The following is a 26,194-nucleotide window of genomic DNA, read 5'->3' as shown; positions in this document are numbered from 1 at the left end:
CTTTTTTTGCTTTTTCATCTGTTCTATGAATCTTTATTCTGAGAGCTGCCTTTACTTTCTCTCTGATTGAAATGGGGCTGACAACCAAGGGACCCCAGCATTCTCATCATCAGAGTAGGTGTGACTACAGATGGGCATTCCATGCCCTGGACCTCGTGACTTGACCATGAATGTTCAAACGACCTAAGTATAGCCAGTCAGTGTCCAGATGAGTGATAAAGGCATTAATGGAGAAATAATTTCTTTCTTTCTGAGATAATGATTTCTACAAACCATTTAAGCCTGGAATTGCCTTGTAATATTATCTTCACACAAAGAGAGCTTGATGGACAATGAGCACCATCACCACCCACCCCCACCCCCACCATACACACGCACATAAATGACAAATCAAAGGCAAAGAGCGATACCCCTAGGGATATTGTTAAAGAATCTAGATATAGTACTGATTAAAGCTCCAGGTCAACACCTAGACATTTTTGTTCCCTTAATCAATAAAGTGCTTTTTTTTTTTTTTTTTTTTTGCTTCTACTTGTTTCAGTTTAGTTTCTATTACCTGTCATCAGGAAATTCCAACTAAAACATTTTCCCTTCCTCAAGTCCTTTCCAGCTTGCTGTTAGAGCAGTGTGACACCTGTCTTTTCTCACAGAGGATTGGCCCTGGAACAGACTCTCCTGGTTTTATATCTCTTTCATCTACTCATGATGGGTGTCCACAGCTCAACAGGAGTTAGGACAGTGATGATGCAACCCAGTTACCAGTTTACTGCTGATGGTAAAGATGGCCAATGGTTACCAAGGCCCGGGGCCCTAGAATTCAATGATTCAGAAACCACGCACTCTCTTAATTTTAAAGGTGTCTTTGGAAACGTAAGTTAGACCAAAAAAATCCAGGTTTTATTTCCAGCTTTCAGAAGACAGGAGCTTGGTTGGAAAGACTGACTAATGGTTCTTTGCCTCCTCAATTTAAAGATAGTTTCTTCAAGAAAACTCTATACCCCGCTGTATCATGACTATGCACACTGTTTACCTGCAGTCAGACCACCCATGCTTCGTTTAATACTTCTCAACACATTTACGGTTAATGTTTATTTGGTATTCTCTTACCCCACCAGGCAATATGTTTCATGTTGGCTGATGTCTATATTTCTCAGAGATGTATCCCCAATACCTGTCACAGTACCCGACACATCAAAAGCTTTCCACCGGTATTCATGGACTGAATAAAATTTTACAAGACTGAGCAAGGATTTCTAGCTCCTGTCCCTGTTTAATATCTTACAGAGGCCTATGATATTTACTGAAATCAAAGAAATCCTTTTATTATTCTATAAAGATGTTGCAATATGGCTTTAATATCTCCCCAATTTTTTTCTGTCTTGTAACTGGCTATAAAACTTTGCGTAATACTAGGCATCAGATTGAATAAGAGGAAACTTTGCAATGGTCCCCTTTTCCCCTTTTATAGATGCAAGAATCAGAACTTATGGGAATATCTTTAGCAATATTTTTGTGGGGGATGATGATGAAAACTCTCGAAGGAAATAATTAACTTTTAATTAAATTTCTTGGCCCTTGACATTGTATGGTCCTTGTCTTCACCTCTTACCATGCCTGTTTCTTCTCTCTCCTCACTTGAACGTCAGCCAATATTAATTTTGGAGGCACTCTTCTCTGAATTATCATCTCACCTTGTCCTGCTTTGTGTCACTACATTCTGGATCAAGGGCATTCCTCTAAATTGGAAGATCCCCAACTGTCTTTATATAACTCGAGTCTTTTCCTGACTCTCCTCAAGATGGCACCCTAAGTACAGGCTCCAGCCTCTTCAACTTCGCCATCCGTTAGTAGAAAGACAGATCTTTTCTAAAACTCTAACACAGCATTAAAAAAACAGAAGGCAGGCTCCCCCTAAAAGATCCAGAGAGATGGTATCACATGGTAAAAGAAAACCAAGAACTCGCCCAGAACAAAGTGCTGCAAAGAACAAGAATGGCCACAAGAGGTCTTGCAAGTCCAGAAGGAGCAGATGGGGGAAACAGATAAGTCTCAGGAATGCAAGGATAATGTATTCCTAATACTTCTATTTGTTCTCTGAATTCACAGATTACAAGAAAAAAAAACATTTATGCTCATGCCAAAAAATAATTTGAAAAAATCCAAGTCCCGATGATGGTTAAATATTAGCAGCACAGTAAAGTAGAAAGAAACTTCCTATAAGAAGTAGTATATCTACCAGAAACCTTCAGCAAGCATTATACTCAGTTGTAAAAAGTCAGATGCATTCACATTAAACAAAAGAAGAATGTTCACTCTCAGTCTTACCTTCAACATACTCATAGAGGTCCTTATCAGTGCATTAAGACAAGAAAAATAAACTGGACAGAAATAAATAAAAGTCATAATATTTGGAAAATATGATCCTTTATAATTTGAGGGTGGATCTAATAGACTTAGTTGATAAATTGGATGTGATAGGGACAGGTAAAGAAAGATCAAGGATGACACCTAGGCTTTTGGCTTGAACCATCAGTGTTTTTCAGAACTTTAACTGAAATAATGGAAAATGAGGGTATGGGATGAAGAGAAAATATCAGCTAGATGGTTTGAGATGTGAGTCTAGACTTTAGAGGTTTGGGGTACAGAATGAAGAGAAGATATTAGATAGGCAGTTTAATAGATGAGTCTAGACTTCAGAGCAGAGGTCAGGTCTGCACATATAAATTTAGAAGTCATCAAAAAATAGATGGTATTCAAAGCTTTAGGCCAAATTGAATTCTTAGGAGAAGAACATTGAGAATGCTGCAAACCAACATTTTGAGGCAAAAAAAAAAGAGAGAGAGAGAGAGAGAGATTTGGAAAGACTAGCCCCATGAGATAAGAGGAGAGCCCAAGTTTATTATAGGATCACAGAACAGTGGGAGAGAAGGGTTTTTGTTTTGTTTTGTTTTTGTTTTTTTAAGGGGAAGAGGAGCGAAATGTCAACAGTCATACGTTGTTGAATGCTGATAGGAAAATCATATAAATAAAGATGGAAAAGTAACCTTGAGATCTATCCATATGGGAAACTTGACAAAGTACGTGGCAGATGAGTTAGAAAGCCAGCTAGGGTGGGTTGAGGAAATCAGGGAAATGAGGAACTTGAGAAATCTCATATTCAAAATGCTTTTGATACATTGTTCTTGATAAGGAAGCAGAGAAATCAAGGGATAATTGGAAGGATAAAGGACCCAGAGAAGAGCTTATTTTTTAAGGTGATGAGATACTGAAGAGTATTTTTACATCGATGTAAATAATCCAGTATGGGGAGAGAGATTATGACTTATGTGTTGGAAAGGGGGGGAAGTAAACTAAATTTAATATTATATAAAATTATAAAGTAGTTTACAAGGGAAACCAGTCGGATAGAACATGATCCATAAGTCAGCCTGGCAAACTAATTTTCTATCAACTCATTTGGATTTGAAGTTCATTCTATGCTTGACTTTTAAGAAACTTATGTGTAAAAAAAATACATATTTTTCTTTTAAAGAAATTTGATTAGCTCAGAGTATTTTGGTGTTTTTGTTTTGTTTTGAGACAGAGTCTTACTCTGTCACCAAGGCTGGAGTGCAGTGGTGTAACCACAGATCACTGCAGCCTTGGCTTCCCAGGCTTCAGTGACCCTCCTACCTCAGCCTCCTGAGCAGCTGGGACCACAGGCACGTGCCACCATGACTGGCTAATTTTCCTGTTTTTGGTAGAGACAGGGTTTCACCATGTTGCCCAGGCTGGTCTCAAACTCCTGAACTCAAGCAAGGAACCTGCCTTGGCCTCCCAAAGTGCTGGGATCACAGGCATGAATCGCCACACCCAGCCCGAGGTTGTTTTTAAATAGCAAAATATCTGGGATTTTCCCCCAGTAATGGCACCTTTCTTCCGAATATATCTTTGGTATCTGGGATGCACCTATATTAACAAAAGGCTTATTATTAATAATTCATACTTCAAAACTTTCTACGGACGAAAAAGTGCAGATTTGACTGGAATAATACAGACTGCCTATCTGCGCTCAACTCACTTGATTCAGTTTAATTTTAACCAGAAAAGGGGGCATTTTTAGTTTTCTTTTTCTTTTTTGGCTGCTCAGCATTTGGATCCTAATTCTGTTTGGGGGCCTCCTAAAACAGTCAGATTCTTAACGGAGGATAGGCCCTTCCTATTTTTAGCCAGTGCATTAGCTAAAAATGCCAAATACGTATATTCTTTCCCTCAATTCGTGTAGCTAGACTGTAGTCAGTTCAAGTCCATGAGGCCATCGAATCTTCTGCAGATGACACTAGGAAGATGTGAGTGTATGGAATTAACTCTCTTAGTGGCATTCAGTGGCCAGTGGCCACAGCGATATCATTATAACCAATTCTGGTGGCATAATTTTGACTATTTCTGAACATCCACATCCTAGTTCCTGGTGGAGTCAGGCTTGGTTCTCCACATACCCTACCAATTATGAGAGCAATCCAAATCACGTCTAATAAATTCCTACCTTGCAGAGTTAACCGAGGCTTTCTTTTTTGTTGATTGCCAACAAGATCCCTGAGTGATACACCAGATAAAACACACCTGCGGTATCCTCAGGACCACCTGAGAGCATTTTTCTCCAAGAATGCCACCCAATTCTTGAAATTTCTGGAAGTCCAAATAGTACCTACATTTTCCCCTTTGTATTGGGTCCTACTTGGCTCACAATGGTCTAAATTATTTTTCAAAGTTCAGTATCCGTTTATTGTGAAGATAAAGGTGCCTGTGTTGTGATCCCTGCATGCTATGAAAAAGTGCCCTGTTAGTATGAAAAAATTCACCAAGAGGAGGCAGAAACTCATGAAATATTAATTGTTGAAATCAAGAGTGAGAATCAGTTTTAGATTCTCATGTTTTTGGAACATTTCAAAAGACTTAATATTCTGGTAAAAAAAGAAATTTATATATTCTGGGATAATGATAAATATATCACTTTGCTACAATTCATCTCGGATTTTTCTCTCCTTTCTTACTGTTTTAGCTTTCCGATTTTGCTTTTGTCTTCATGCTGCACCTCATCTTCCTTCTAAGCTTTCAGACTATCCATTCCATTCCTTTAGCTATAGAAAAAAAAATGTGGTTGTGGATGTGTTCCTTTTATAGTAAGTGCTGAAAAACTATAAACTTTAAGCCAAAAGGACAATACTTATTTCAAAACCTTTCCTTTAACAAATCATTTTGCAGAGCGTTAAAAAGACCGTAAAGAGACAGTATGTTTTCCCCAGCCGTTGAAGGTATGATGAATGGCATATCCTGAGAGTAAATGGAAGAGCCACTTTATAAAGTTTAAAGAACAAATACTTGGGCTTAGTTATGGACTTCATACTAACCAGAGATACAAGGCATTTTAGCTGAATGACAGTAGACCGAACTAATCCTATAAAGTGACAAGGGGAAACAGTGGGACCCTCCACTGTGAAATATCTTGGAGTGAAGACTTGGCAGGAAGTCAGTCTTGCATAAACATAAAAGCCAAACTCTTTAAGAAAACATATTATCACAGATGATTTATTTTTATGTGAGAATAGTTCTTTTAAAAAATATTTTAGATCTTTTTCTTGAATATAAATATTGATTTACTAATATGACCTGTCTTTTTTCATTCTCTAGACAACAATGATTTCTTAAGAAGAGACAAATGGAACTCAGAATAAGCAATCATAGACAACAAGCATAGAATAATTTCAATTATTTTTGCATTTGAACACAAAAAATGAATTACTAAAAGCATAGCCCCCTTCAAGTTGTAATTCAAACATGTAAAATAATTTGACTTCAGTAGGCAAAGAAAATGACACTTACTTGGAAATTTCTAAGGTACTTACAGAAAGTCAAGGAGAGGACTTAAAGTGAAGAAAAAATATGTCTGACTAATAGTGAATAAAATTATTATTGATGCAAAAAGCATTGTTAAATTAAACCTTTTCAACATCTTAAATATATAATGGTCTAAACCTTGACCACCTCAAGTTCTTTTTAGAAACAGGCAAAGAGAGAAAGAAAGAATATAAGAACATTTATATCCAGAGTATACAACTCCAGAAGATAGAATTTATTCCTGTTTCATCTTTATGTGCACTTTTCCCCATGGTTAACCAGTGCATTGCACTAGAAGGCTCAGTGTTTGTAGTGAAGAGAGAGCTTAAATAGAGATCAGGAAAGATAAAGCATCTTCTTCCTTTCTTTACTATGTTGAGATACTCTCTGAGCATTATTTTCCTTATTTGAAAAATGAAGAGTCAAAATGCCTTAAGTACCTTTCAGTTTAGAAATTCTTTGCTTTGAGAGTAAATATACTTAAGATTGAGTACTAGAATTCAGAATTTTGCTGTGCAAGTTAAAAAATAATTCTCTCTTTGGGAAGAAAAAATGGGGTTATATTTTATTTATTTTTTATACTCTGTCAGTAGAATAAAGGGGGTCTTTAATTAGTAAAATTGTACATTTCAATATGTTCATGTTTGCACACAGAAAGGTGCTGAGTACCTGCCATGGCTGTACTGCAATGTCTATTGTAAATGTCAGCTCTTCAGGGGGCAAGCATACCCACATTCATATGGCATTTCCTAAGCCTGTTTTCCTTCTCAGGGTTAAACTCACTGATGCAAATTGCCCAGCTGGGTTTTAATTAAACTTCTTGTCCCACTTTCCTTTGGGCTTTTCAATCATATACACTTCTCTTTCCCCTCTTTTCCCCATAGTCTTCTACCTCTTTTCCCTAAACTCCCGCCACATAGGCCTGTGGTGAGGAGAGCTGACAATAATGAGGTCCCAGGAACTGGTTCAAAGCCTGCTATAAAACTTTTTTAATTAAACCCTTGAGATTTTAAGAGTTTGTAATTAGAATGCGTGGTTTGAAATGAACTAACATAACCTGCCATCTAGCTGGCATAACCCAGTGCCCATGGGTCTGCTGATCTCTGGGTGCTTAAGCCCTGGCAGAGCAGACTCTTTCTAACCATTGACCATCCTGTCCCAAAAGTGGGCAATGTCTTCTTTGAACCTTTTGGGAAGTGTCCCAAATTCTCCTCCTATTGAACTGTTAGAATGTGTTTAATTTTCCACTACAAGAATACTTTGCTTTGATGAATATCTATCGGGATAAGTTTTTGCCTTTGTGAAATTTCTTCAAAATAGATTACCAGAAGTAGGATTAGAGTGGGAAAGGTAGAAATATATTAAGGGCTCATCATAGATGCCAAATCCCTTTCTTTTCACTTATCCATACAAACAAATATTTATTGAGCACCTGCTGTGTACCAAGTACTCTTCTAGGTGCTGAAATTTTGTTGTGAACGAGATAGGTGAGGTTTCTGATATCGTGGAATACCTACTCTACTGGTTAAGGAAGACAATCAATAAGTGGGCAAAAAATACATAATATAATTATAAATGGTAACAAAAGCTATAAAAACATATAAAATGGAATGATAGAGAATAGGGGTTGGCTTCTGTCCTTCTTTTGTAGTCCATACAATTTATCAGGAAAATTGGTCAACTTTACCTTCTAAGTACGTAGAGAACTTAATATCTTCTCTACATCTGTATTGTTAGCTCCCTAATCCAGGTCACCATCATCCTGTGCCTGGACTTTTGCAAGAGTTTCCTAATTGATCTTCCTGCTACCATATTAGTCTGTTCTCCTCACAGCAGTCAGAATGATTCTTTTAAAGTGTAAGCCAAGTCGTATAACTCAGCTGCAGAACACTTCCAATAGCTCCCTTCTCTCTCAGTGTAAAATCTGTCATTTCCATGGCTTGTAGAAGAATCTGTGGCCTGGACACTGCTACTTCTCTAAACCCATCTCTACCACTCCCCTCCCCGGCTGCAATCCTTTCAAATTTCAAGCATGACCCTTCCTCAGTGACTTTGCACTTGCTGTATCCTCTGTTTGGAATATAGTTTCCCCATATATATCTCACTCTTTCAGTTCTTTGCTCAAATATTACCTTTTCATAGAAATAGTCACTAACCATCCCAAATAAAATAGTATGGCATTCCCATGTCTCTCTTTATCCTACTTTCTTTCTCTTCATGGCACTTACCGTCACTTGACATATTTATTTGTGTATTTTGTTTATTGATTTTTACCCACTAAAATAGAAATTTCATAGATCAAAAACTTTATCTGTGCTGTTCACTGCCATATCCACAATGTCTAAATTGATACCTGGCACATAGGTAATGGCTCAATATTTGCTGAATTAATGAAGAAATTAATGACTTTGTTTGAACCTGGTGAGAGATTTCTTGGAATATGCTGTGAGTCTAGACCATGTGTCCTATCCAACTTGTTTCTAATTTTTATCAATGTCATGGATCAAGAAATAGTAGAGGTTCAACAAACTGTATGCTGTCTTGGAGTCCAGCAGTGCTGGAGCTGGGGCTCAAGAGAAGTGCAGGCTGCGTCTCCAAGATATAGGCGTGAGTGACCCTGGGCTATCACACCTGGGGCTAAGGTGCAGTGCTGCTGGGACTGAGGTGCAAGTGGTGCACACATTCCCCATCCATTGGCCTATGCTGTTGCCAATGAAGGCAGCACTACCCTCCCCAGTGGCAGGATAACAGCACAGTTGTTGCTTCCCCCATGCAAGCATTCCACCAGTGGCCTGCAGATCACCCAACCCCTTTGTACCATGGGTGGCTCCTCCACACGCCATTGGAGGCCTGAGGACAAGCCCACCTGGCCCAGATTTACCCCCTCTCCATACAAGAGCACATAGTCTAGGGGCCAGGGGATTTCCCAACTCAGTTCACCACCATCGGAACCTAAACACTCCTCCCAGGAGCCTACTCACCAAAATGAGAATACCACAACTGGCACTTATCTGCATGTGCCGCCTGCAAGCCTAAAGACTGGCCCACACAGCCCATTGCAGCCACCACCAACACGAGCACATACTTCTCAAGACCCAGAGGATTGTTCTGCCACTGACTCTACCATTGTCCATGCCATGCTGGTTGCCCAAAGGTCCAAGAACCTGCCACCCACCTTGCCCAAAGTTGCCACTACCAGCATGTGAGTAAGCTACCAGAAGGCCCAAGGGTTAGCCTGCCTGGACCCACTAATACTAGTGCCAGTTTATACTGCCCCCCTGGTGCCCAAGAACAGGCATGCTCAGCCCAACACTTGTACCAATGGTGCTGGAAAACTGGCCTACTTAGCTTCCCAGTCCCCAGCAGAAATTCACTACAGTTTCCAGCTGTACCCTAAGCCACCAAGGAAATCACAGATACTACTGATGCTGTTTAAAGCTACACTACTGCATGCACCCAGAATCAAAGCCAAAACGTTCTACCCAACAAAAACCATAGATACATCTTTAAGAAAGTCTTCCTCTATAAAAGCAAATTCAACAAGTTGGAAGAAGCTAATATTATTTCAGATATGTCAATATCAATGTAAGAACACAAGAAACATGAAAAAGCAAGGAAATACATATCTCCAAAGGAACACAATAACTCTTGAGCAACAGATTCCAATAAAAAAACGAATGAAATCATGGGAAAAGAATTCAAAATTTGAATATTAAAGAAGCTCAGTGAAATATAAGAAATTTCTGAAAAATTACAAAGAAATCAGAAAAACAATTCAGGATATGAATGAGTAATTTGCCAAAGATAGAGATAATAAAAAAATAGCCAAGCAAAATTCTGAAACTGAAGAATTCATTTAATGAAATACAAAATATATTCAAAAGCTTCAACAAAAATAGACTAGATCAAGCAGAAGAAAGAATCTCAGAACTTGAAAACAAGTCTATTGAAATAACACAGCCCAACAAAAATAAAGAAAAAAGAATAAGCAAATTCTTCATAGTATATGAAACACCATAAAGTGGCCAAATATTTGAATTACTGAGGTCTCAGAAGGCAGAGAGAGAACAAAAGGATTAGAAAACGTATTCAACATAACAATACATAACAACTTCCCAAGTCTAGCAAGAGATTTAGGCATCTAGATAAAACAGGCTCTGAGATCCCCATAAACAATGCAAAAAAGTTTTCATGAAACATTATGGTCAAAATGTCTACAGTAAAATACACAGAAAGAATTCTAAAAACAGCAAGAGAAAACATACAGTCACCTTTAAAGGAATCCCCATCAGACTAACAGTGAATTTCTCAGTAGAAGCCTTTCTGCCAGGAAAGAAAGAGATGATATGTTCAAAGGGCTAAGAAAAAAAATATATTGCCAGCAAAGGATCTATTTCCAGCAAATTATTCTTCATAAATGAAGGAGAAATAAAAAAGTCTTTCCCAAAGAAGAAAAAGCTGAGAAAATTCTTCACCACTCAACTGGTCCTCCAAGAAATGCTCAAGGCAGTCCTAAACCTGGAAGAAAAAGACAGCATTTACCATCACAACAACACAACAAAGTATAAAACTCACTGGTAAAACAAACACACAAATGAGGAAGAGAAAGAACTCACACGGTACCACCATAGAAAACTACCAAACCACAATGACAAACAATAAAAGAAAAAGAAAGGAATGAAGAATATACAAAACAACCAGAAAACAATGAACAATATGACAGAAATAAAACTTCACATACGGCCAGGCATGGTGGCTCACGCGTGTAATCCCAGCACTTTGGGAGGACGAGGCAGGCAGATCACCTGAGGTCAGGAGTTTGAGACCAGTCTGGCCAACATGGTGAAACCCTATCTCTAGTAAAAAAAAAATACAAAAATTAACCAGGCGTGGTGGCACATGCCTGTAATCCCAGCTACTTCGGTGGCTGAGGCAGGAAAATCACTTGAACCTGGGAGGAGAAGGTTGCAGTGAGCTGATATCATGCTACTTCACTCCAGGCTGGGCAATAGAGTGAGACTCTTGTCAAAAAAAAAAAAAAAAAAATTCACATATCAATAATAATCTTAAATGTAAATTGATTAAATTCTCCACTTAAAAGATACAGACTGGCTTAATTCATTAAAAGAAGTATATATGATCCAACTATGTGCTGCCTACAAGAAACACATCTTACTTGTAAAGACACACATAGACTGAAAGAAAAAGGATTAAAAAAGATATACCATGCAAACATAAACCAAATATGAGCAGAAGTTGATTTACTTGTATCAGATAAAAGAGACTTTAAGTCAAAAATAGTAAGAAAAGGCAAAGAAGGTCATTATATAATGATAAACAGATCAATTCAGCAAGAAGATATAATAATTGTAAATATACATGCACCTAGTACTGCAGTACCCAGATTCATAAAGCAAATATTACTAGATCTAAAGTGTTGTGGGAAGTCAGGGACCCGAATGGAGGGACTGACTGAAGCCATGGCAGAAGAACATAAATTGTGAAGATTTCATGGACAATTATTAGTTCCCCAAATTAATACTTATATAATTTCTTATGCCTGTCTTTACTGCAGTCTCTGAACATAAATTGTGAAGATTTCAAGGACATTTATCACTTCCCCAGTCAATACTCTTGTGATTTCCTATGCCTGTCTTTACTTTAATCTCTTAATCCCATCATCTTAGTAAGCTGAGTATGTATGTCAACTCAGGACCCTGTGATGATTGCATTAACTGCACAAATTGTTTGTAGAGCACATGTGTTTGAACAATATGCAATCTGGGCACCTTAAGAACAGGATAACAGCGATTTTCAGGGAACGAGGGAGATAACCTTAAAGTCTGGCTGCCTGTGGGCTGGACAGGACAGAGCCATATTTCTCTTATTACCAAAAACGGGTAAGAGAAATATCACTGAATTCTTTCCCTAATAAGGAATATTAATAATTAACAGCCCTGGGAAAAGAATGCATTTCCAGGGGGGCCTCTAAAATGGCTGTTCTGGGGGTGTCTGCCTTATGCAGCTGTAGATAGGGATGAAACATGGCTTAGTCTCCTGCAACGCCCCCAGGCTTGTTAGGATTAGGAAATTCCAGTCTGGCGAATTCTAGTCAGACCAGTTCTCTGCTCTTGAACCCTGTTAAGATGTTTATCAATGACAATGCGTGCACAGCGGGACATGGAAGTTCATTAGTGATTCTAGTTTTGCCCTGAACTTGTGATCTTGCTCTGCTCATCTGCCTTGTGATCTTTTGTTGCCCTTAAAGCATGTGATCTCTGTGACCCACACCCTATTTGTACACTCCCTCCCCTTTGAAAATTGCTAATAAAAACTTGCTGGTTTTACCAGTCAGGGGGCATCATGGAACCTGCCGACATGTGATGTCTCCCCCGGACACCCAGCTTTAAAATTTCTCTCTTTTGTACTCTTTCCCTTTATTTCTCAGACCGGCTGACACTTAGGGAAAATAGAAAAGAACCTACAATGAATTATCAGGGGTTGGTTTCCCCAATACTAAAGAGAGAGATAAATTCCAGTACAACAACAGTGAGGGACTTCAACACCCCACTCTAAGCATTAGACAAATCATCCAGATGTAAAATCAACTAAAAAATATTGAATTTAACTGGACTATAGACCAAAATGGACCTAACAGACACACCTACAGAACATATTATTCAACAACTGCAGAATACGCATTTTTTTCTACTCAGCATGTGGAACATTTTTCAGTATAGATCATATTTTCAGCCACAAAAGAAGAAGTCTCAACAAATTCTTAAAACTTGACATTATATTAAGTATTTTCCCACACAACAGTGGAATAAAACCACAAATTAATACAAAGAACAACTTTGGAAGCTATACAAATACATAAAAATAAAACAACATGGTCCTGATTGAAGAAATAAAAATGGAAATAAAAACATTCATTGAAACAAATAAAAATGGAAACACATGATGCCAAAATCTGTGGAATACAACTAAAGCAGTACTAAGAGGGAAATTTACACCAAAAAACATCTGCATCAAAAGAAGTAGAAAGTTTTTAAATAAACAATGTAATGATGTACCTCAAAGAATTATTATAGAAAATTTCATGTGCATCCATGTGAAGAGACCACCAAACAGGCTTTGTGTGAGCAACATGACTGTTTATTTCACCTGGGTGCAGGTGGGCTGAGTCCAAAAAGAGAGTCAGCAAAGGGTGGTGGATTATCATTAGTTGTTATAGGTTTTGGGATAGGCGGTGAAGTTAAGAGCAATGTTTTGTGGGCAGGGGTGGATCTCACAAAGTACATTCTCAAGGGTGAGGAGAATCACAAAGAAACTTCTTAAGGGTGGGGGAGATTACAAAGTACATTGATCAGTTAGGGTGGGGCAGAAACAAATCACAATGGTGGAATGTCATCAGTTAAGGCTATTTTTACTTCTTTTGTGTATCTTCAGTTACTTCAGGCCATCTGGATGTATACGTGCAAGTCACAGGGGATGCAATAGCTTGGCTTGGGCTCAGAGGCCTGACATTCCTGCCTTCTTATATTAATAAGAAAAATAAAACAAAATAGTGTTGAAGTGTTGGGGCAGTGAAAATTTTTGGGGGATGGTATGGAGAGAGAATGGGTGATGTTTCTCAGGGCTGCTTCAAGCGGTATTAGGGGTGGCATGGGAACCTACAGTGGGAGAGATTAAGCTGAAGGGAGGTCTTGTGGTAAGGGGTGATATTGTGGGGATGTTAGAAGAAACGTTTGTCATTTAGAATTATTGGTCATGGCCTGGATATGGTTTTGGATGAATTGAGAAACTAAATGGAATAAGAGAAGGAGAAAAACAGGTATAAAAGGTCTAAGAATTGGGAGGACCTAGGACATCTGATTAGAGAGTGCCTAAGGAGATTCAGCATAGTCCTGCCAGCAAAGATTATTTATTTACTTCAAGAGTTTAGAGTGGTAGTTTGGGGATGGCACCGGGAGATATCAGCTGTAATGGCTTGGATAAACAGTATAAACCAGCAGTGTAAACAAGAGCAGGGCATGTATGAGTAGTTGAGAACGGAGAATAGGAGTATGACTAGACAGAAAATAGTAGGGATGACAAGTTTTTTTGGGGGGCACAGTCTAAGTTGGTCCGGTGTCTGGAATGAGACTGGGGCCTAATAAAAAGGAGCTCAAATGGGCTGTACCTTGTAGCATTCCAAGGACAGGCCTGAATTCTGAGAAGCAAAAGTGGTAAAAGTATTGTCCAGTCCTTTTTAAGTTGGTGGCTGAGCTTGGTGAGGTGTGTTTTTAAAAGACCTTTAGTCGGTTCTACTTTTCCTGAAGATGGAGGACTGTAAGGGATATAAAGGTTTCACGAATACTAAGAGCCTAAAAAATTGCTTGGCTGATTGGACTAATAAAGGCTGGTCTGTTATCAGACTGTCTAGAGGTGGGAAGGCTAAACTGAGGAATTATGTCTGACAGAAGGGAAGAAATGACTGCGGTGGCCTTCTCAGACCCTGTAGGAAAGGCCTCTACCTATCCAGTGAAAGTGTCTACCTAGACTAAGAGGTATTTTAGTTACCTGACTCGGGGCGTGTTGAGTAAAGCTAATTTGCCAGTCCTGGGTGGGTGCAAATCCTCAAGCTTGATGTGTAGGGAAGGGAGGGGGCCTGAACAATCCCTGAGGAGTAGTAGAATAGCAGATGGAACACTGAGAAGTTACTTCCTTGAGGATAGATTTCCACGATGGAAAGGAAATGAGAGGTTCTAAAAGGCGGGCTAGTGGCTTCTACTATAGCATAGCCTGCCTTTGCTGGTGTGTGGCGATCAGGCCTGGTGGAACTGCCATCAACAAATCAAGCGTGATCAGGGTGAGGAACATGAAAGAAGGAAATATGGGGAAATGGGGTGAATGCCAGGTGGATCAGAGAGATACAGTCATGGGGGTCAGGTGCGGTATCAGGAATAATGTGAGAGGCCAGATTGAAGTCCGGGCCAGAAACAATGGTAATTGTGGGACTTAACAAAGAGTGAGTACAGCTGAAGGAGCCAGGGAGCAGAAAGTATATGTGTCAGGTATAACGGAAAAAAAATAGATTTTGGAAGTTATGAGAAATGTAGAGAGTGAGTTGAGCATAGTTTGTGATTTTTAGGGCCTCTAAAAGTATTAAAGCAGCAGCAGCTGCTGCACGCAGACATGAGGGCTAGGCTGAAAGAGTAAGGTCAAGTTGTTTGGACAGAAAGGCTACAGGGCATGGTCCTGGCTCTTGTGTAAGAATTCTGACCGCACTAACCATGTCTAGGAAGGAAAGGAGTTTTTGTTTTGTAAGGGATTGAGGTTTGGGAGATTAATCGGATATGATCAGCAGGGAGAGCATGTGTGTTTTTAAGAGAATTATGCCGAGATAGGTAACAGATGAGGATGAAATTTGGGCTTGACTGAAGTAATGGGGGCTGTCTGTGAAGCCTTGCGGCAGTACAGCCCAGGTAATTTGCTGAGCCTAATAGGTGTCAGGGTCAGTCTAAGTGAAAGCAAAGAGAGGCTGGGATGAAGGGTGCAAAGGAACAGTAAAGAAAGCATATTTGAGATCTAGAACAGAATAATGGATTGTGGAGGGAGGTATTGAGGATAGGAGAGTATATGGGTTTGGCACCATGGGGTGGATAGGCAAAACAATTTGGTTGATAAGGCATAGATCCTGAACTAACTTGTAAGGCTTGTCTGGTTTTAGGACAGGTAAAATAGGGGAATTGTAAGGAGAGTTTATAGGCTTTAAAAGGCCATGCTTTAGCAGGCAAGTGATAACAGGCTTTAATCCTTTCAAAGCATGCTGTGGGATGGGATATTGGCATTGAGTGGGGTAAGGGTGATTAGGTTCTAATGAGATGGTAAGGGGTGCATGATTGGTCACCAAGGAGGGAGTAGAGGTATTTTATACTTGTGGGTTAAGGTGGGGGAATATGAGAGGAAGACACGAAGGAGGCTTTGGGGTGGGGAGAAGGGCGGCAATGAGATGTGGCTGTAGTCCAGGAATAGTCAGGGAAGCAGATAATTTAGTTAAAATGTCTCGGCCTAATAAGGGAACTGGGCAGGTGGGGATAACTAAAATGGAGTGCTTAAAAGAGTATTGTCTAAGTTGGCACCGGAGTTGGGGAGTTTTAAGAGGTTTAGAAGCCTGGCTGTCAATATCCACAACAGTTATGGAGGCAAGGGAAACAGGCCCTTGAAAGGAAGGTAATGTGGAGTGGGTAGCCTCCGTATTGATTAAGAAGAGGACGGACTTACCCTCCACTGTGAGAGTTACCTAAAGCTCGGCGTCCGTGATGGTCTACCGGGCTTCTGAGGCAATCAGGCAGCGTCAGTCTTCAGCCACTAAGCCGAGAAGATCTGGGAAGGAGTCAGTCAGAGAGCCTTGGGTGAGAGTTGAAGGAGCTCTGGGAGTGGCTTCCAGGGGAGTTGAACAGTCGGATTTCCAGTGGGGTCCTACACAGATGGGATGCAGCTTAGGAGGAATCCTGGGCTGCGGGCATTCCTTGGCCCATTGGCCAGATTCCCTGCACGTGTAGCAAGCTCCTGGGGCAGGAGGTTCTGGAGGAACACCTGGCTGCTGCGGTTCAGGCGTTTGGAAGTTCTTGTGTGCTGGAGATGTGGCTGGGGTTTGTCTCACAGTGGAGGCAAGGAATTAAAACTTTTTTCTATTATTGTACACCTTGAAGGTGAGGTTAATTAAGTCCTGTTGTGGGGTTTGAGGGCCAGATTCTAATTTTTGGAGTTTTATTTAATGTCAGGAGCAGATTGGGTAATAAAGTGTATATTGAGAATAAGACGGCCTTTTGACCTTTTAGGGCCTACGGCTGTAAAGTATCTCAGGGTTGCTGCCAAACGAGCCAGGAACTGGGCTGGATTTTTATATTTGATGAAAAGAGCCTAAACGCTATCTGATTTGGAATAAAGAAAAAGGAGCATTAACCTTGACTATGCCTTTAGCTCCAGCCACCTTTTTAAGAATAAATTGCTGGGCAGGTGGGGGAGGGCTAGTCATGGAACGAAACTGTAAGCCAGACCAGGTGTGAGGAGTGGAGGTGATAAAAGGATTATAGGGTGGAGGAGTGGAGGCTGAGGAAGAATTGGGACCTAGCTCGGCCTGGAGAGGAGGGGAGAGGTCAGATGGGTCTGTAGAAAAGGAAGATTAGAAAGACTCAGCGACGCTTGGGGTTGGGATTGAGGGGACAGGCGGGAGGGAAAGAAGGAAGATTTGGGATGAGTTGCATCAGGCACAGAGACTAGAAAGGGACTGATGGGTAAAAGAATGCCTGGATGTCAGGCACCTCAGACCATTTGCCCATTTTACGACAAGAATTATTTAGATCTTGCAGGATAGAAAAATTGAAAGTGCCGTTTTCTGGCTATTTGGAACTACTGTCGAGTTTGTATTGGGGTCAAGCGGCATTGCAGAAGAAAATAAGACACTTAGATTTTAGGTCAGGTGAGAGCTGAAGAGGTTTTAAGTTCTTAAGAACACAGGCTAAGGGAGAAGAAGGAGGAATGGAGGGTGGAAGGTTGGCTATAGTGAAGGAGGCAAACCTAGAGAGAAGAGAGCATAGAGACACGGAGGGAAGGGGTTCGGGGGTTCTTACCCTCTAGAAAAGCGGGAAAGGGGTCAGGGTGCAGAAATAAGGGATTGGGGCACAGAGATATAAGAGGTTGGGGTGTGGAAATAAGGGATCGGGGCACAGAGATAAGAAGTCGGGGTGTGGAAATAAGCGATTGGGGGTTTCTTGCCCCTTAGAAAAGCGGGACTTGCCACTAAGGGTAAAGGAGAAGGGGTTGAGGGGTACTTGCCCCTGCTCCAGGAAAGTGGGACTTGCTGCTAAGGGTGAAGGAGAAGGGGTTGGGGGTACTTGCCCCTGCCACAGAAAAGCGGGACTTGCCACTAAGCATGAAGGAGAAGGGGTTGAGGGGTACTTGCCCCTGCCCCAGGAAAGCAGGACTTGCCGCTAAGGGTGAAGTACCAAGGCAGGTGTCCCTGCATGGTCTGACACCTCTGAAACGTGGGTGAATAATCAGAGAGGCATCCCTGCAATGATTAAACACCAAGGGAAGGCTGCCTTCCCAGTCCGTGACCGGCGCCGGAGTTTTGGGTCCATGGATAAAACGTGTCTCCATTGTCTCTACCAGAAAATGAAAGGAACTGAAATTAAGAGAAGGGAGAGAATGAAGTGTGGCGCCAAGATTGAAAGGAGAAAGAGGTTGAGGGATAGTGAGGGAAGTTGGAGAACAGAGTAAAAACAGGCCACTTACCAGATTTGAAATTGGTGAGATGTTTCTTGGGCTGGTCAGTCTGAGGACCTGAGGTCGTAGGTGGATCTTTTTCACGGAGCAAAGAGCAGGAGGACAGGGGATTGATCTCCCAAGGGAGGTCCCCCGATCCCAGTCACGGCACCAAATTTATGAGTGTCCGTGTGAAGAGACCACCAAACAGGCTTTGTGTGAGCAACATGGCTGTTTATTTCACCTGGGTGCAGGTGGGCTGAGTCCGAAAAGAGAGTCAGCAAAGGGTGGTGGATTATCATTAGTTCTTATAGGTTTTGGGATAGGCAGTGAAGTTAAGAGCAATGTTTTGCGGGCAGGGGTGGATCTCACAAAGTACATTCTCAAGGGTGAGGAGAATCACAAAGAAATTTCTTAAGGGTAGGGGAGATTACAAAGTACATTGATCAGTTAGGGTGGGGCAGAAACAAATCACAATGGTGGAATGTCATCAGTTAAGGCTATTTTTACTTCTTTTGTGTATCTTCAGTTACTTCAGGCCATCTGGATGTATACATGCAAGTCAAAGGGGATGCAATGGCTTGGCTTGGGCTCAGAGGCCTGACAGAAAAGGAAGAACAAACCAAACCCAAAATTAGCAGAAGAAAAGAAGCAATAAAGATAAGATGAGAACTAAATAAAATAGAGACTAAAAGACAAGGATCATTAAAACAAAAAGTTAGTTCTTCAGAAAGATAAACACAACTGACAAACCTGTAGCTAGAGTAACCAAGAAAATAAGAGAGAAGTACTAAATAACAAAATTAGAAATAAAAAAGGAGACATTACAGCTGATACCAAAGAAACATAAAAGATCATCAGAGATTATTATGAATAACTATACACTAATAAACTGGAAAGCCTAGATAAAATAGATACATTCCTGGAAACATACAAACCACCAAGATTGAATCAGGAAAAGATAGAAAACTTGAACAAACCGATAATGAGTAGTGACATTAAATCAGCAATAAAAAGACTCCCAAAAAAGAAAAGCGCAGGACAAGATGGACTCACTTTCAAATTCTATAAAGAACTAATATCAATCCTCCTCAAACTATTCCAAAAAATCAAACAACAGGGAATTCTCCCTAACTTACTCTAGGAGGTCAGCATTGCCCTGATACCAAAACCGGACAAGTACACACACACAAAAAGAAAACTACAGACCAATACCCCAATGAACATAAACACATAAATTCTCCACAAAATACTAGTAAAATGAATTTAACAGCACATCAAAAAGATAGTACCCCATGAGCAAGTGGGTTTCATCCCAGGGATACAAGGATGGTTTAACACATGCACATCACATGAACAGAATGAAGGGCAAGAACTATATGATCATTTCAATAGATGCAGAAAAGGCATTGATAAAATTCAACATCACTTCATTATAAAAACTCTCAACAAACTAGGCATAGAGGGAACCTACCTCAAAATAATAAAGGCCATATATATGACAAACCCACAGCCAACATCATACTGAATGGGGAAAAGTTGAAAACCTTTTCTCTAAGAACTAGAACAAGACAAGGATGCTCACTTTCACTACTCCTATTCAACATAATGCTAAAAATACTATTTCCCCTAGACAGAGCAATCAGGCAAGAGTAAAAAATAAAAGGCATTCAAATTGGAAAAGAGGGAGTCAAATTGTCTCTCTTTGCACATGAAATAATCTTATATTTAGAAAAAAAGATTCCACCTAAAAATGATATGCAAATTCAATAAAGTTGAAAAATATAAAATTAACATATAAAAATCAGTAGCATTTATATAACCAATAATAAAACAGCCAAAAGAGAAATCAAGAAGACAATCCCATTTACAATTGCTACCAAAAAAAATACCTAGGAATAAATTTAACCAAGGAGGTAAAAGGTCTCTACAAAAAAACTATAAAATACTGATAAAATGAATTAAAGAAGACATAAATAGAGGGCTGGGCGTGGTGGCTCACGCCTGTAATCCCAGCACTTTGGGAGGCCGAGGCGGGCAGATTATGAGGTCAGGAGATCAAGACCATGGTGAAACCCCGTGTCTACTAAAAATACAAAAAATTAGCTGGGTGCAGTGGCGGGCGCCTGTAGTCCCAGCTACTCGGGAGGCTGAGGCGGGAGAATGGCATGAACCTGGGAGGCAGAGCTTGCAGTGAGCCGAGACTGAGCCACTGCATTCCAGCCTGGGCAACAGAGCGAGACTCCGTCTCAAAAAAAAAAAAAAATAGACATCCCATGCTCATGGATCAGAACAATCAATATTGTCAAAATGACCAAAGAAATATCTAGATTCAATAAAGTCCTTATCAAAATACCAACGTCATTTTTTACAGAAATAGAAAACAAAATTCTAAAATTCATATGGAATAAAAAAAGAGCCAGTATAAACAAAACAATCCTGAGCAAAAAGTACAAAGCAGGAGGCATCACACTACTTGACTTCAAAATATAGTACAAGGTTATAGTAACCAAAAAGCATGGCATTGATATAGAAATAGATACAGAAACCGGTGGAAGAGAATAGAAAACCCAAAAATAAATCTACATATTTACAGCCAACAGACTTTCAACAAAAGTGCCCAGAACATACACTGAGGAAAGGATACCTTCTTTAATAAATAGTGCTGAAAAAATTGGGATATTCACATGCAGAAGAATGAAACTGGACCCCTATCTTCCATCTTATATAAAAATCAATTCAAAATGGATCAAAAACTTAAAAGTAAGACCTGAAACTATAAAACCACTAGAAGAAAACAAAGGGAAAACACTCCAGGATATTTGTTTAGGCAAAGATTTTATGGCTGAGACCTCAAAAACAGAGAAAACTAAAACAAAAATAGACAAATGGGACTATAGTAAACTAAAAAAGTTTTTGCACAGTGAAAGAAACAATTAACAAAGTGAAGAGACAAACTGTTGAATGGGAGGAAGTAGTTGCAAACTATTCATCCAACCAGGGACTAATATCCAGAATATGCAAGGAATACAAACAACTCAACAATAAAAAAAACAAATAATTCAATTAAAAAGTGGGCAAATGACATGAATAGATAATTTTCAAAGGAAGACACACAAAAGCCAACAAGCATATTAAAAAATGCTCAACATCTCTAATCATCAGAGAAATGCAAATCAAAACTGTGATGAGATATTATCTCATCCTAATTAGAATGGTTAGTCCTAAAAAGACAAAAATAAATAAATAAAAACAGATGCTGGCAAGAATGTATAGAAAAGGGAATACTTAACAATAGCAAAGGTATGGATTCAATCTAAGTGTTCATCAGTGGGTGAATGGATAAAGAAAATGTGTTATATATACACAATGAAATACTATTTGTTCATAAGGAAGAATGAAATCATGTCATCTGCAGCAACGTGGATGGAAATAAAGGTCATTATGTTAGGTGAAATAATCCAGGCACAGAAAGACAAATATCACATGTTCTCACTCATATTTAGGAACTAAAAACCTTGATCTCCTGGAGATAGACAATAGAAGGGTAGATATGATACCAGAGTTTGGGAGGGTGTGAGAGTGGGCGGAGGGAGAAATGAAAAGAGGTTCATGAAGAAGCACAAACTTACAGTTAGATAGAGGAAATAAGTTCTAATTTTCAATAGCAGACTAGGGTGACTATAGTTAAAAACAATATATTGTATATTTCAAAGTAGCTAGAAGAAAGAACTTGAAATGTTACCAACACGTAGAAATGACAAATACTCCATATGATGGATACCCCAAATACCCTGACTTGATCTTACACGTTTGATGCACATTAAAAATGCTCACATGTACCCCCATAAATGTGCAAAACACTATGTATCAATAAAAGGAAAAAAGAAATAGTAGAGGGTCTCACAAGCATTGTATACATGATTTGTTATCAGAATCATATTCAGCAATGCTTTTCAAACCGCAGGTCACTAACAATTAGTAGTCTGTGGAGGTAGTTTAGCAGGTTGTAAACAGCTTGTTAACAAAAGAGAATTCATCCAGGCTGGAACAGAATAGAATTGAATTGATAAAAAAAAAATACTTTATCACATGTAATATGGCTGACTGTTGTTTTGTGAAAGTTCGTTTTAATTATATGTAAATGGGCTTTTTGAGCACATAATGAAATATGATATAAAAAGTATTTGTTATTGTAGGTCACGGTGTTTTTTAAAAAAACAATGGCCTACAATATTGATTCTCAGGAATCCACCCAAAATTTCCGGGAAATAAAAATACCAGAAGAAAACAATGAACTAGAAAAACAATGAAAAAGAAGCAAAGAGAGAACCAATGACCAAAGAGTTGTTCCTTTGAAAAAAGTCCGTAAATTAATAGTGACTAGCTATATCAGCCAAGATAAAAAGAGAGAAGACACAAATTATCAATTTTCGGAATGAAGTTTAGAAAATTATTTCAGATCCTTCTTAGTCATTTATAAACATAAAAATAAATCATACATGTGTCATACGTGACACAGCAGCAAAACTCGCTGAAGAAGAAATAGGTATCTTGAACAAGCTAGAATATATTAAAGAAATTGAATTTGTGGTTTAAAATTGTCAAAGAAAAATCTTCAAGTCCAGATGGCTGTACTAACACGTTTTTCCTAACATTGCAGAAAAAGGTAATATAATTATACACAATTTTTTCCATAAGATAAAAGGGGAGGGAATGACACCCAGCTCATTTTATAAACTCAGCATTACCTGATATTAAAAACACAGACATTATAAGAAAACTACAGATGAAATATCCCTCACAGCATAGATATGAAAATACTCAATCGAATGCTAGCACTTACAATCCAACAATATGTAAAAAAAGATAATATAGCATTACCAAGTGAGGTTTATTTCACCTTGAAAAGATAGTTAAGCATTCAAAAGTTAATTAAATTAGTTCACCACATCAGTAGAGAAAAGAAGAAAAACATTGCTCATCTCAAGAGATGCAGAAAATCATTGGACAAAATTTGAAATCCAACCATAACAAAAATTCTCAGCAATTAATAATAGAAAGGAACTTCCTCAAACTGAGAGAGAGTATCTACAAAATGGGCTACTAACATCCGGGTTAATGCTAAAAGACCAAATTCTTTGCCCCTAAGATCAGGAATAAGGCTGAGAAGTCCATTCTTACTACTCTTTTTAGACACACTGAAAATTCTAAGTGCAATAAGGGAAGGAATTTAAAAAAAAAAAAGACCTACAGATTAGAATAGAAGAAGTAAAAATGTTTCTCTTTGCAGATGATATGATTGTATATTTAGAAAATTGTAAGAATCTACAAGAAAAGTATTAGAACTAATTAGTAAATTTAGCAAGGTCAATAGTTAGAAAGCCAATGTAAATTTAATACACAAAATCACATTTCTGTCTACATTCTATATACTACCAAGAGAAACTGAAAATTTTCCAGCAGTGCTATTATAATAATAACAAAAATAAGAAACAATTTGGTATAAATTTAACAAAATATGTTTATACAGGTGTACAATCTGCATATTGAAAACTCCAAAACGCCAGTGAAAGAAATCAAAGACCTAAACAAATATGAGATGTTCCTTATTCAAGATTTGCAAGTCTTAACATTGTTATATTAATTTATTAATGTTAATCATAAATTAACCTTCTATAGATTCCATGCAATCTTACAAAAAATCCCAGAAATATTCTTTTTGGAGAAATCGACAAGCTAATTCTAAAATTTATATGGAAAAAAATCAAAGGAAGTACAAGAGCTGATATAATTTTGAAAAGAACAAAGCCCGAGGACTTAATTATTTCATTTCAGGACACATTAATCAAGATGTATAGATCAAGATTAAAGTATAAAGCTACATTAATCAAAACAATGTAGTATTGGTGAAAGGACAGACACATAAATCACTGTAACAAAACAAAGTCCAGATAGAGACTCACATATAAATTATCAATTAATATTTGATAAAGGTACAAAGAAAACTCAGTGCAGAAAAGAGAATTTTTTCAACAAATGGTCTGAAAAACTTGAACATCCATTTGCAAAATTTTTTAAATCTTGACCCATACCTCACACCATATGTAAAAATAAAAATGAATTATAAACTGAAGTGTAAGAAAAGATAAAAATTCAGAAGAAATCATAAGACCACAAATTGATACCTTGGATTAAACAAAGACTTAATAGATATGAAGTCTAATCTCAATCATGAAGATAAAATTGATAGTGATTCATCAAAGAACTTCTGCTCTTTGTAAGACACTGTTCAGAACCTTAGAAGACAAGCTATACACCAGGAGAAAATATCTGCAAAAGGCATTTCTGATGAAGAATCTGTATCCGAGATTTCTGCCTCTCTTCCCAGTGGGGTCACAACCTTCAGCCCACTCAGGATATTGGCAACAGCTGAGGTACTAAGTATTGGTAAAAAACTGAATGAGGGTAAAACAAAATCCATAAATTATTAGATAGTCCAGAAAAAATCCTCCTGCAGTTCAAGCATCAGATAACAGCAAGAAATGCAGTTAGAAAGAATCACCTAGGCCAGGCGTGGTGGCTCACGCCTGTAATCCCAACACTTTGGGAGGCTGAGGGGGGAGGATTATGAGGTCAGGAGAGACCATCCTGGCTAACACAGTGAAACCCTGTCTCTACTAAAAATACAAAAAATTAGCTGGGCATGGTGGCGGCCACCTGTAGTCCCAGCTACTCGGGAGGCTGAGCCAGGAGAATGGAGTTAACCCGGCAGGCGGGGCTTGCAGTCAGCCGAGATCATGCTACTGCACTCATGCCACTACGCTCGTGCCACTGCACTCCAGCCTGGGCAACAGAGCGAGACTCTGTCTCAAAAAAAAAAAAAAGAGAGAAAGAAAGAATCACCCAGAAGTAAAAGGTAAAAGCTGCAATCTCAAATAAAATTACCAGTTGTATTTTACAGTTGTTACAGGAAGCAACTGTCAAAACTGCTTTCACCAGAAAATGTGGGGAAACAGACAGCTTTTGCTGCTCCCGAGTGTGAAATGATTCCCACTGAATGGGTTTGCAGAAGAATAGCAACTGATTCTTTTCTCAAAAGAAATCCTGATGACAAGGAAGGATCTAAGTTTTACCCACCTAAAGTGAAGATGTTTTTCAAGGATGATGCCAGTAATGACCCACAGTCATCTCAGGGACAGCTAATTGCTACAAAATTTTGCTTTGGTGAACTTCTCATAGGCCAAACTGAAGTGGATATCATGTCATACTACATAGGCTGTTTTCTGAAATACTGGAGAAATCTTGGTTGCCCCAGAACTGTACACTGGTTGATATGAAGATCAAATTTGGTGTTGATGTAACCCCCAAAGAAATTGTTCTTGCTGATGTTATTGATAATGATTCCTGGAGACTCTGGCCTTCAGTAGATGGAAGCCAACATAAAGACAAACAGCCTCATCAGGACCTCAAAGAAGTAATTCCTGAAGGGCTCAAGATGGTAAAGAAAGAGTTAGAGTGGGTTGCAGGGAGAGAAGAGTTGCTTTTGAAATTAGAAAGTCCATGCAGGATGGCAGTATTGGTAGGCTCTACTTCTGATCTTGGCCCCTGTGAAAAAATCAAGAAGGCCTGTGGAAATCTTGGCATTCCATGAGAACTTCAAATAACATCTGTGCATAAAGGACCAGATAAAACTGAGGATTAAAGCTGAGTGTGAAGGGGATGGCATTCCCACTGTGTTTGTGGCAGTGGCAGGCAGAAGAAATGGTTTGGGACCAGTGACATCTGGGAATACTGCATATCCAGTTATCAGCTGTCCTCCGCTCAAGCAGACTGGGGAGCTCACGATGTGTGGTCTTCTCCTCGACTACCCAGCGGTCTCGGCTGCTCAACCACCCTTTCTCCAGAAGGATCAGCTCAGTTTGCTGCTCAGATATTTGGGTTAAACAACCATTTGCTGTGGGGCAGACCGCAAGCAAGTGTTCTGAACACATGGATTTTCTTGAAGCAGGTTGACAAGGAAATCAGAGAATGTAATTTATAAGAAAGATTGTCATTGCTT

At 39.1% G+C, this 26,194-nt stretch overlaps 1 pseudogene; it reads left to right on the top strand.

The window, feature by feature from the left end:
* Nucleotides 1-705: 705 nt before the first annotated feature.
* Nucleotides 706-26,176, top strand: LOC116812916 (bifunctional phosphoribosylaminoimidazole carboxylase/phosphoribosylaminoimidazole succinocarboxamide synthetase-like; annotated as a pseudogene).
* The last annotated feature ends 18 nt before the right edge of the window (nt 26,177-26,194 follow it).

The sequence above is a fragment of the Hylobates moloch genome, unplaced genomic scaffold, assembly GCF_009828535.3.
Source record: "Hylobates moloch isolate HMO894 unplaced genomic scaffold, HMol_V3 SCAFFOLD_1, whole genome shotgun sequence".
Lineage (NCBI taxonomy): Eukaryota > Metazoa > Chordata > Mammalia > Primates > Hylobatidae > Hylobates > Hylobates moloch.
The sequence above is the reverse complement of the archived record's forward strand: the minus strand, read 5'-3'. Positions and strand labels throughout refer to the sequence as shown.